The 12,878-nt window shown below is 43.8% G+C and overlaps 1 non-coding gene across 1 annotated transcript; it reads left to right on the top strand.

The window, feature by feature from the left end:
• Positions 1-12,573: 12,573 nt before the first annotated feature.
• trnar-acg (transfer RNA arginine (anticodon ACG)) lies at positions 12,574-12,646 on the top strand. The gene has a single exon. It is a non-coding gene; the product is annotated as a tRNA-Arg (tRNA).
• Positions 12,647-12,878: the final 232 nt, after the last annotated feature.

Here is a 12,878-nt window from a genome sequence, read left to right as displayed (position 1 = left end):
GTTGCAGTTCCTGCAGATACTTTTTAAGTACTTGTCATTCCTTAAAATTCTGATCCCTATTTCGTTGTACCCTGCTCACGCTTCATATCAGTGTCATTTCTTCTATTTCGATTTCGGCTCATAATCTCAGTCAGCTCTATCATTCTCCACCTTAATGAAGACTTCTCTCACTGAGAGAGGGAGAGAGAGAGAGAGAGAGAGAGAGAGACAAAGACAGAGACAGAGACAGAGACAGAGAAGAAAGATCGCGCGAGTTGACTGATGCTGCTTTAACCTGAGAGTCGTTGTGCCTCAGGCACAGCACAGGATTGAGAATGTGGGTACTTCACTCCTCTCTAGCTCGTGGTTAAAGCAGATATTCGTTACACTCACAACCTAATCTTCCTCATTGTTCTGAAGCCGAGATGAAGTTTGAACTCCTGATATACAGACAAGAGAACCTCTTTCAGTACATGTCCCGGAGAACATTACAATGTCGCAGTGTCATCAGAAGTGAGGAAGACCAAATATTCCCACACACTGCGACTCGGCACTTTTCAATTTCACAGAGCCAACGAACCAATCACTGTGGCTTCTCGAAATGGTAAGGAAACAAAATAAATACCTCAGTCTCATGTTGGTTCATGGAGTGACGAAGCACCTTCTCCTTCTTTAAGTGGCTGGGACGTTGACTCTGATGTTCGTAGATACATTGTTTGATTCGACGCATTGAAAGTAATCCTATCACAGATGCCCATGTTGTTGATGCTGAACAAAACTGCCCTTACTGGGAATTGAACCCGTGTCGCAGTGGTAAAAGTGGCAATTCAGAGCCACGACACGACCAGGGACGAGTACAGCGGTCAGACACAAGTAGAGTGGCAGCTCTCAAACGCATTGGACGCGTCCTTGGAAGAAACAACTGTTTGACTGTCCTCATTCCTTTTATGCATCCCTTTGCCTTGTATGCCTTAGCATCACAAATACAGACTGAATGCCTCTGAGGGTTGTGTTGATTTCATTGCAATGAGTTTCAGATTTATCCACCATAATGGTGGATAAATTATTTGCTACTTATCTTTTGAAAACTTTCCGCATCATACATTTAGTCTCCACCCCTTGGTATTTGACCGAGAGGAAACATTTCTTTCAGCCAATCTTGCCTTAACTCTCATTGTTTCCCACATTTCAATATGTTTCCTCGCAATCTCCGCTTCTCCATTGAGGTTAGAATAGGGAAACTGATCGTTTTAAAAAATAAATCGTTGGCTGAATACTGCATTGTGTCCTCTTCCTGAGCCTGATGTTCCAGTGATCTCTGGTACATGTCAATAAAAAATCCGAAATGAACACTGATCGCACAACAGCAGGATATAAATGGATCGACTGATTGTAAGGTCCTAATTGTGAGATTGGGTCACATTCGTACAAGAACATTGACTGCAGCTGCACAGACAGAACAACGGCAATGCCAGTGCTTGATAGCCAAATGTCTCAGTGAAATTGGAGGATGGACCTAAAGCAGGGTTCCTGATCGTGGGATGCGGAGAAATCTCCGAGAATGGGAGGGTTTGAATCCTAATACATAGAAAGCAGAGATGTGAAAGAGCCCCATCACCTCGACGAATATTTTCATGTTACAAAAGATGGATTCCATCCTGCATTTGTTAGTAATGTCTTACTATGCATAAAACGGTAACAAATGAGAATACTGTAAGTCAAATTGGAAATGACCTTTCTGCTGCCACACCGCAAAGCGCTAACCACTGCACGATACTGGCACCACATGGAATAGCATTATGCAAAAAACAGTAAAGATGGTGGCAGAGGATATGTTAGGAATTGGACCACATGAACAGTAGGAATACTTGACAGACAGTGAGTGAGACATGCAAGATCTTAGTGGGGGGAATGGTTAACTTCAGTGTCTCCAGAGCCGATGGATATTTCATCACTTAGTTTGTTGAAAGTGAAGATTGAAATACTTCTCCATAAAATGAAAGCATCAGCGAATAGCGCAGGCAATTGCTGGAATGTATTTCTGCAAAAGAAATGCAGTTTACCATCGGCTACTTTACCAATTTCCTAATTCAAGGAAGTGGCCACTGCTGTGGAATATCGCATCGTTCCAGATTTCAGGCGTGATACAAGAAACTGTGTGGTGCAGCTGAGAAAACTAAACTGGAAATGTGGATGGCGATGAGCTAGTGGATATGGGTTCAGTTGTGACGTCAGTGAGTGTGAAGTATTTCTCTGAAAGTAGAGAGTCACTTGAAATGCCAGGAACTTGGAGTTCCAACATTGCGTGGAACAGCTATTGTTGAGGTGGTATACATCGCATGAGGCTGGGAGCTCCAAACTCAACTGCAGCAGTTTCCATTGACACGAAGCAGGGAGCATTGGGACATCAAGCTGGCATTTCCAACTTTTCCTGGAGCAGCTTCCTTTACATCTTCACAGAGAGAAACAGAGGAAACGCAGTTAAGCATTCCTTTTGTTTCAGGAGCAAGACTGGTATGCTTCAAACCCACATGCCTGCTAATCTACAACATTGTTCCAAAGCCGAAATAAGGTTTGAATTTTTAACCTATTGGAGCAGACGTTTCATCCAATTGAATCGTGCAAAACTGAGGCTTCTTTCTTCATTCCCCAACACAAAACCACTGCCTCGCAACTGAGTAGAGAGTGTGGTCTTGGAAAAGCCCAGCAGGACAGGCAGCATTCGAGGAGCAGGAGAATCGACGTTTCAGGCAAGAATCTTTCATTTGGAATGAGGCTTGTGAGCTGAGGCGGTATAAAGACAAATCGGAGGAGGCAAAGTATCTGAGAGTGTGAAAGGTGGGTTGAGGTGGAGGTAATGGTGTTAGGTCAAAGTGTAGGGTGGAGTGGATCGGCGAGAAGGAAGATGGACAGATAGGAAAGTTCATGAGAGCAGTGCCAACATGAAACGATCGAACTGGGATAAGATGGCGGAGTTGAAATGAGAAATATATTGATGTCCACATTGATGCCGGGTGGTTGAACGGCCCCAATGTGAAAGATGAAGCCTTCTTCCTCCTGGCGTCGGGTGGTAAAAGTATAGCGATGGTGGATGTCCAGTACCTGCATGTACTTGACTGAATGGGAGGGAAAGTTAATGTACTCGGCCACAGGCAGTGATGTCGCTTGGTGTGGGTGTCCCGGAGATGTTCTCTGAAACGCTCTCCAATTAGGCATCCTATCTCTACAATGTAAAGGAGACTTCATTGTGAGCAACGGATAGAGTAAATGTCATGTGTGGATTTGCAAGTAAAGTTCTGATGGATGTGGAAGAATCATTTGAGTATTTGGACAGAATTAAAGCGAAGGTGTGGGTGGATTTTGCATCTCCTATGATGGAATGGGAAGGTGCCTGGAGGGGAGGGTCGTTTGGTGGGTGGCATGGACCTGACAAGGGAGTCACGGAGGGAATTATCTTCACAGAAACGGCTAGTGGTGGGGAACAAAATACATGTCTGCTGGTGGAGTCCGTTTGCATGTGCTTGAAATGCTGGAGGATGATATGATGTCAACGGAGATTGGTGGGGTGGAAGGTAATGACCAGGGGTATTTTATCTTTGTCATAGTTGGAGGGGTGGGTCTTGAGTGCGGAGTTGCTGGAAGTGGATGACATGCTCTGGAAGGCAGCATTGGCCACGTTGGTGTAGAAATTGCCTCACCAATGACTCAATTTGTCCTTGACAATTGTCTGAGTCTGAACGAGTCACGTCATGACTGTGGTGAGATGCTTCCCCACGTCTGCACACTTGCACCTTATTAACATCATACGGCTCTTCGACGTCTCTGATCATTCCTTTGGTCTAAACTATCCTCATGTCCTTCCATCCATCTTCTCATATTCCCACTCTCATCTGGTCTCACGCCCTCTGCCGCTATGCATACCTGTACTTGATGGCTGTAGAGTGTTTTATTGTGACTTATCTGAATGATGTTTTTAGCACCGCCTATTTTCACAACCGTGTGCTGCTGCCTTCGCAGCTTTACCTTTCCACACGAGCTCCCACATGGTGGAAGGGATGAAGTTGCGGATTGTTCACCCAATGATGCAATCCTGAGGTCTTCGAACAAATATGATGCCCGTGGGAGAATTCACAACAGGGGTTGTTCATCCATCACGGCTCAGCTAATTATCAAAGTTTTCGATAGTTTATTCAAATCTTTTCACTGTCTCCGCTCCATCTATCTTTGTAATGTCCAACAGCCCATTCAAGAACAATAAGAGGTGGTCACTAAATGCCAACCCAGTCAGCGAATCCGACATTCAGGATTTTTTTTTAAATCATGCTGTCTCAGATGTTTGCATTCCCTCGAACTCCAACCGTTTGAGTATGCTGGATTTTAAATCTTTTTTTGTCTATTGCCCGAACTTTCATGTATGAAAGCGATAAAGCAGGAATTACCTTCATTAAGGAGATCTCAAAATGCCGTTAGGAAAGGAGTTACTCACCAAGTGATGAAGAAAACTGTGATACGTGTTCAAATCAACGGCAGTAACATTGTATCGTGCCTTTCACCTAATGGAAACTTCAAAGGTTTTCCTCTGACTGGAGTTTAAGCACATCTTGATCGCAGTCGTACAACGAGTTATTGCAAAGCTGACAAAGTGTTATATCAAACAAATAATCAAACGAGTAGGTTTCAAATGGTATTTTACACCACAAATCTCAGTTTGCATCACAAACCTAAGTTGATGGAGCTTGTTCTGCGGTAGGTCATCATTTTTATGTCAGTATAAAAGCGCCACTTTCGCACATGGCTCTGCAGCTCAGTGATTAGAGCTGTAACCTTGTTTGCCAGTGGCCATGAGCTCGAGTCCCACTGGGACTTTGCTGTGTTTCGCACATATACTGCAGCAAACATCCGAGCGTGCTTTCTCACTGTTGTTCAGAATTCTTTGTTCAGAATGAAGCCATTTTCTCCAGGGCTAATCTGTTTGAGTTTGCAGTTCCACTTCAATGAACATGAGAATAACACGCAGATGACGCGAAGAATGCTCCAGTTTGGCAGGAGGAACAACGTGAGACTGTGGAAGCCGGAGTGACATCTTCGATCTAGATCAAACAGATTTGTTCTCTCTGATATGTTACCCATGACACGTCGTGCAGAGATGAAGAATAGGTAGAGAGCTTTTGAAAATAAAGCTACCGGGATGATACAGAGGGGCAGGATTTGGATACCTGGACAATTGTGTCTTATTCTGAAGTAGGTGGTACCTCAACAAAATAGGATAGTTTTCACCTGAACCACAGGAGAACCAATATTCAGGGGGTGGTGAGGGGAGGGGGGATAATTTGCTAATGCTCTTCCAGAGGGTTTACGTGAACTCAGCAGCACAATGGGGACATGAATTGCAGGTCAGCTTTACAGGAGGTTTTGAGTAGTGAGGACATAACTAGGTTTGCAAGAGGGTATTGGCAAGGATGAAGATGGTTCCAAGTGTGTTTACTTCATCGCCAGGAGCATCTGGAATAAGGTAGATGAACTTAGAACATGGGTTTTTAACTGGGAGTTCGACGTTGTGCCCATTTCAGAGACATGAATGGCAGTGAATGGACTGGGAGTTCCTAGTGCTGCAGTTTCGATTTTTCAGTAAGAACAAGAAAGGTGGCTAAGGAGGGCGAGGTGTGGCATGATTAGCCAAGGACAGCATTACGGGAGCGAAAAGAATATTTGACGTTCACTCTACGGAGTCTACTGTGCTAGAAAGGTCTGATATTAGACTCAGGAAAGGAGAGGTCACTGTAAATGGAGTTTTCAATAGCCCACTGAAGCATTCCAGAGATGTAGAGGAAAAGATTGCAAAGCTGATTCTGAATAGGAGCGAAAATAACAGGTAGTTGTTATGGGGAATTTTAACTTTACCAATAATGATTGGAAAGTTTATAGTTTGAGTAAATCTGATCGGTAAGTTTTTGTCCAATGTGTGCAGGAGGATTTCCTGACATAGCATATAGTCAGGCCAACAAGAAGCAAAGCCACATTGGAATTGGTACAGGGTAATGTACCAATCTGTTCGATGTGGAGGGAAGTGAGCACTTTGGTGATCGGAATAGGTGGGACCTATTCATCTGTGTCACAATTGAAAAAAGGCAATGCTGTCGAGGAGAATATTGTGATACAACCTATTAGAATACGCGAAATTAATGTTCGTAAGGAGTTTGTGTTGGCAATTCTTGAAAGTGTGATAAAAGATCTGTCCGTTGGGCTTGATGGGATGTATCCTAGGATTCTCTGGGAATCATGGGTGGAGACATTTAACTATAACTTTAACTATAACTGTGAGAAGACTCAAAATTAGTAAATATTGACTCCCTTCTCCAAGAAGAGGAGGAGAACTTTGATAATTGAAGAACATTGAGCCTCAGTTTCCTTGTAGATAAAGTGTTGGAAAAAGTTATGAGAGATGGGATTTATGATCATCTAATAAGGAAAAAGTTGATTCGGGATAGTCAATTCGATTTTGTGAAGAGTAGTTTGTGCTTCACGAACCTGATTGAGCTCTTTGAGAATTTGAGCTATTAGGTCGATGAGGGTGAAGCGACTAAAATGGTGGATATAGTTTTCACTTAGGCATTGGTAATATTCCCCACGGTAGGCTACTGCATAAAATACATAGGCGTATGATTGAAGGTTTTTTTTTAATGGTTTGGATCAGAAACTGGCTAGCTGAAAGAAGACAGAATGGGTAGTTGATGGGAATTATTTGTTCTGGATTTCAGAAACTAGTGGTTTCGCAGAAGGTTTTTTTTTCCGGTCCAATGCTGTTTGTCATTTTTATAAATAACCTGGATTAAGGCGTGGAATGATGGGTCAGTAAATTTCCCGATGACACGAAACTCAATGGAGTTCTCAACAGTGCCAAAAGTTACTGCAGGTTGCAGTGGGACATGAAAAACCTGCAGAGCTGAGCTCAGTGGGGTCAAATAGAAATTAATGTCGGAAAATGTGAGGTCATTCACTTTGGAAGCAGCAATAAGAAGAAAGTGTTCTGGGCTCAAAGTAATGTTCTTGGAAGTTAAGCTGAGCAGAGAGACCTCGGCGCTACTGTGCAAAAAACGCTGCAAGTTACCACCCGTGTTGACAAGTTTGTTTGGAAGGAGCACGGAATGATTGATTTATTGGGAGAGAGGTTGAGTTTCAGAGCCATGAGGTCATGTTGCACTCCAAAATTCTCTGGTGGCCACATTGTGGAATTGCATACAGTTCTGATCGCCACATCATCGGACGGATGTGCAATCATTGGCAAGGGTGCAGAGGAGATTAACTGCGGTTCTGACTTTTTTGGAGGGCAAGTTTTACGAGGAGAGACTGGGGGAACTCGGGCTGTTTATGACAGAGAGAAGTTTGAGAGATGATTTAATAGAGACATACAAGATGATCAGATGCTTGCTTAAGGTGGACAGTGAAGGACATGTTTTTTACAAATGGTGATGGTTGGCACAAGGGCACACAGCTTTAAATTGCGGCTGATAGATGCCGAGGCATGTTCTATTCTCAGTGAGTGGAAAAGGTGCAGAACGCCTAGGATTCAACAGTCGAAGATGCACTAACTTTTAAGTCTTTTCAATGATCGGGGATAATCTTTTGAGCCATAATTATAAAATGTCGTTCGGTTTGACATTTGATTAGGATCGCTTTGGGTGTAACATCAAGGGCCAAAGAGCCTTTATTGTACAGTAATATTCGGTCCTCGAGCTGTTCTCAGCCTGATGTTGCAATCATCCTGGCCAATATCAGTGAAATCAGCGCCCGGCGTGGATCAATCTCTCAACTTCGGCAGCTCAGACACCTCCAGTCTGCTATAGAAGCACGGAAACCTGATCAATTTCCCCAATGGAGCTGATGTCAGAGGACGTTCAATGGCTCCTGTTCTTGCCACTGAGGCCAGAAATTCAATTACTCAATTTTTTGCTGTGGATATGAATTGAAACACACATCAGAGGTGATTGTACTGATTATTGATCATCCATTATGACACATCAGGTTCAGGAAAAGGACAGAGAAAAACGTGGTGAAAAAGATGTTATTGAATATAATTCTAGATTAGTGGTGCTGGAAGAGCACAGCAGTTCAGGCAGCATCCGGGGAGCAGCGAAATCGACGTTTTGGGGCAAAAGCGCTTCATCAGGAATAAAGACAGAAAGCCTGAAGCGTGGAGAGATAAGCTAGAGGATGGCGGGGGCGGGGTGGGAGGGGGGGAGAAAATGGCATAGAGTACAATAGGTGAATGGGGGAGGGGTTACTGAATATAAGTTTACCGTGGCTTCCTGCGTTGATCACGGGCAATTTTTGGTCACTACTGTACTGGGATTTTCCTTCCATCAGTTTCACTTCGTCACAGAATTCGAATCACTGACACTGCACCAAGTTCGTTTGGAAAGTTCATATGACACATTGACCAACATTGCACACAACTTCAATAATCTTCAGCTTTACGACATCCAAGAGGACGTGGCATGGTTTGTACAAATAGTATACAAAGCGCAATGCTATACAAGATCTAATTGAATTCCAGTTTAGATTAGATTACATTCCCTACAGTGTTGAAACAGGCCCTACGGCCCAACCCACCCAGACCCATTTCCCTTTGACAGATGCACCGAACACTACTGGAAATTTAACATGACCAATTGAAATGACCTGTATATCTTAGTATTGAGGGAGGAAACCGGAGTACCCAGAGCAAACCCACTCAGTCACGGGGAGAACATGCAAAATCCACACAGTCAGTTGCCCAAGACTGTGAGGCAGCAATGCTAATCAATGAACCACTATGCCACCACAGTGCAAAGTAGCAAGAATCCAGAGTAATATTCAAAATGTCAGATATTCATATCCATTACCTTGATCAGAATTCCAGCCTTGCAAGGGCGAGTCTACCCCTGAATCCCCAGAATCCACGTGGACGCCTGTTCCATTGGTCCACCTGGAAGCCTCTGTTCAGCCTGACAGAGCAATCAGAAATCTCCACTTTCTGATCTGAAGCTGCGACAGGATTTGTCTAATCCAGTTGAGAGGGCAGCGAGGTACAAGTGAGACCTTAATATTTCTTGATGTAGATTCACATTGCCTTCATTATGTTAGTGTTTAAAGACCTGGGCCAGAAACAGCCCAGTCAGGACGGAACATGAGAAGGCCATTCTTCACACCGCTCCTGCCCCGCCCCGCCATTCGATATCATCATGGCTGAGCCAGTATGTTAATGTTTTTTTTACAGCCTTTCAACATCATCGTGTTTCCTACTGGGTAACAGATATAATAATCGAGCTCTATCTTCAATAGACATCGAAATTGTTCATTTGTGCGAATAAAGAAGGTCCGTTTCAAGGCATTTGGGTTCCTGCTCCAATATTGCAGGTTTTGCAATGGAGCAGCCGAGTCTGGTCTGATCACATATCAAACTAAGAACTAAACCACGATTCTGCTGAGACGCAAATCGATGATCTTGGAATGTCAACTTCAGCAATCACGAGGAAATCCAAAGGGCTTTCTCTTGCGCCACAGAGCCGCGCAAGCAGGCATTTTTAAGCACACAGGGTTGCCTTTGCCTCGGGACTCCCATCTCACGTAGGTCTGCCTTCGTCACACTTTCCAGTACCAGGTGCTTATCCAAGTGTGCTCTGGCTATTCAAGTGTTTGGCTACACACTGCTGAAATATTCTACTGACATGTAGCTATGCCACACTTTCAGATAGTGAAGTCCAGACAAATACCACTGTCTGTTTGAAATTATTTATTCTAAATTTCCGCTTAATCTCTTGTCTCTTGCTTTTAATCTGTGCTACTGCGTATTATTACTTCCCAAAACATGCTCATTTCTGTCACACATATCTCTCTTCTTCATAATATGTGCACGTTAATCAGTTTCTCACACAGCCTTCTCTGCACTTGGATAAACAGCCCCAGGCTGGCTCGTCTACCTTTGCAGTGGAAATGTTCCAGCCCTTTGTCATTCTTATCATCTCCTCAGAACATCTTCTCCTGGAATCAGACGCTTCCTGCAACCTTCAATGGAAAAACGTTCTCTGAAGAAAAGACAAAATGTCTCAACAAAACTCAACAGCTCTTTTACATCTATGGAGAGAAAGGAGAGTTAATGTTTCGAGTCCAATGATCCGTTTTTGAAACTAATGGGATATGCGGGTGCGAAAATAATGTGAAAGAAGGCGGACGGGTCTGAAATGATTGAAATCGATGCTGGGTCCTGAAGACTGCACAGTCTGTCAGTAGAAAATGAGGCGCCGTTCTTCCAGCTTGTGCTGTGCCTTGAAGGAGCACAGCAGCAGACCAGAGTCTGAAATAGTGCCTTGGGAACACAGTGTAATATTGAAGTCACAGGAGAGTGGAAGATCAAGATAACTTTTGTTGATTCTATACAGAACGTCGGTGATCTCAGCTTTGTCACTGACTCTGTTTTTCTCTCCCCATTGTGTAGTGATAAAATTCAGAGGAGGAAATACAGTTGCCTGGATTGAAAGTAGTGCTGACCAATCACTAAAAACAGTGTCTGGAAAGTCACACAGTGAGGAGAGGTATGGTAACCCAGCAGGTCCTCTGGCTTAAACATTAGAACGTTACAGTGCAGTTAGCCCTTCGGTCCTCGATCTTGCACTGACCTGTGAAAAAAATGTGATGCCTATCTAACCTTCCTCGTTACATTATTATCCATATATATGTCCAATTCACATTCAGTGAGTCTACGGCTGTTGCAGGCAGGCTGATCCACGCCGGTACTACTCTCTGTGTGAAGAAATTAGCACAGTTATCTGTCCTAAATCAATCGGCATTCAATTTAATGCTGTAGCTCCTCGTGTTGGCCTTCGCCATCTGAGGAAAGAGGCTCTCACTCTTCACTCTATTTGACCTTCTGATAATCATATAAATTATGATTAAGTCACCAGTCAACCTTCTTCTCTCCAACGAAAACAACCTCAGTCTCCTCAGACTTTGCTCATAAGACTTTCGATTCACACCTGTCACCATCCTAGTAAACCTCCTTTTAACCCTTTCCAGAGATTTCACATTTTTCCAAAATTCAGTGACCAGAGCTGCATGCAATACTTGATGGTACCCTACCAGGTGGTAAAGCTGCAACTTCTGTAATTTCATGGAATGGTGTTGTCTGGGCAATTGTTGGGATGCAAGGAATACTGGTCCAGAGGGTCGCGACAGAAAATATCCTGCATTTTGCTGGCAAGTTGTGGAGTTCAGTGGAATAGAATATTGGTGAAAGTGGAAAAGAATGTATACCTTCCACCGCATCCTGTCACCAGTGAGCATATCCAAGTCACATTCAGACATTCAGACATATTTCCTCATCTTTAAAAGGTATGCACACTTTCAGTTCGCCATGCGAAAGTTTTGTAAATTAATTCAGTACTGACAGGATTACCGTTTAAAGCTGTGTGACAGATGTTGCAAACGGTCATACCAGACAAAATGAGGTACCACGTGAAAAAAATATGTGTTTCATTCAGGAAAGATAAAATAGAATTGTTCATAGAGAATTGCTCATAGAAAACTGTGGTGAACTGTCTGCAAATTTTTTTAGATGGGGGAAGAAGACGTCCGCATGAGCACCACTCTCATGCTGACTCTGATCTCCAGGATCTGCAGCCCTCACTTTCACCTGCGGGAAAGGGAACAGAGTCATCATTAACAATTGTGTTTTGACCTGGAAGAATTTTTCAAGCGAAGTTTGATTGAGCGTTGGGATGTGGAAATTCTGGATAGATTTGTTGAGCCCAACAGCATTCTATGATTGATCAGAGCCCCCAACGCGCCCATGAGTTTCTCTGATTCGTTGGAGCACCAATACCTACAGCTTGGTCATGTAGAATTGCCTCTTCTACGCTGATGGGCATTATACATCATCAGTTCGGATGGGTCCTGCAGCAAGCACAGGGTTAACATGATTGGAGAGCATGCTTGCGGCGAGTGATCATTGGAACGAAATGTTGTCGTCTTCAATCGTTAGTTGGTGAGTGAGGGCGAAAGGGGAGGGAAGCACCAGGTGCTAGATGCCAGTTAGAGGTTTCATCTTTGGTCATTATATGACTCTGGACCCAAACACAGTGGCTCTGGGCTCGCCAATGAAGCCAAAGATAGCCTGAGTCTCCTTCCCAGAAACAGACCCCAGTCAGCCGCCGCTATTCCTGGTTCAGTTTTATCTTGTTTTAATTTATCAGGTCACTGTTGGTTTATCTACCTGTAGTGTGAACAGAGATGAAAATAAATGATATTGTTTGAAATCATTGTTGTTGTCCAGGAGGATGTGGTGTTGTTGGGAGACTTTTGTCTCTATCAGTGATTTGGATTGATGGGAAAGTGTACCCCATGAACACCTCCGTCCTTTACCTTGCTGTAAATGTTTCAGATACGAAAATAATGGATATCCGTGTCCTTTTTTGGAACAAAAACCTGCTTTGAAAAGTGGTGAAGATTGGACTGAAGCAGTGATAGTGATTATCTTTGTTGCTTGTTCAATTCGTGCACATCACTGCTATTAATCATGTCGTGCTAACATCACGGCTCTTATACAGCGGTCGATGCGTCGGGCCAGTGGCGCAATGGATAACGCGCCTGACTACGGATCAGGAGACTGTAGGTTCGCGTCCTACCTGGCTTGAGGGAAATGCTGGCATTTATTACGCATTTGAAAATTGATTTCTCTTCAGCCGAAATAAGGTGTAAGCTTTTAATCTGGAGGAATAAGAATGCCTTCATTAAATGCCCACGAGAACCTGAGGGTAAATGTTCCAGCGTCATCACAGGAGGGAAACCGAATAGTCGCACACGTTGGTCATGGGTACCTTTCCATTTCGCAAAGCCACGGATCGCATCACTGTTGCTCGCGGGAA

Source organism: Hemiscyllium ocellatum, unplaced genomic scaffold (assembly GCF_020745735.1).
Source record: "Hemiscyllium ocellatum isolate sHemOce1 unplaced genomic scaffold, sHemOce1.pat.X.cur. scaffold_262_pat_ctg1, whole genome shotgun sequence".
NCBI lineage: Eukaryota > Metazoa > Chordata > Chondrichthyes > Orectolobiformes > Hemiscylliidae > Hemiscyllium > Hemiscyllium ocellatum.
The sequence above is the reverse complement of the archived record's forward strand: the minus strand, read 5'-3'. Positions and strand labels throughout refer to the sequence as shown.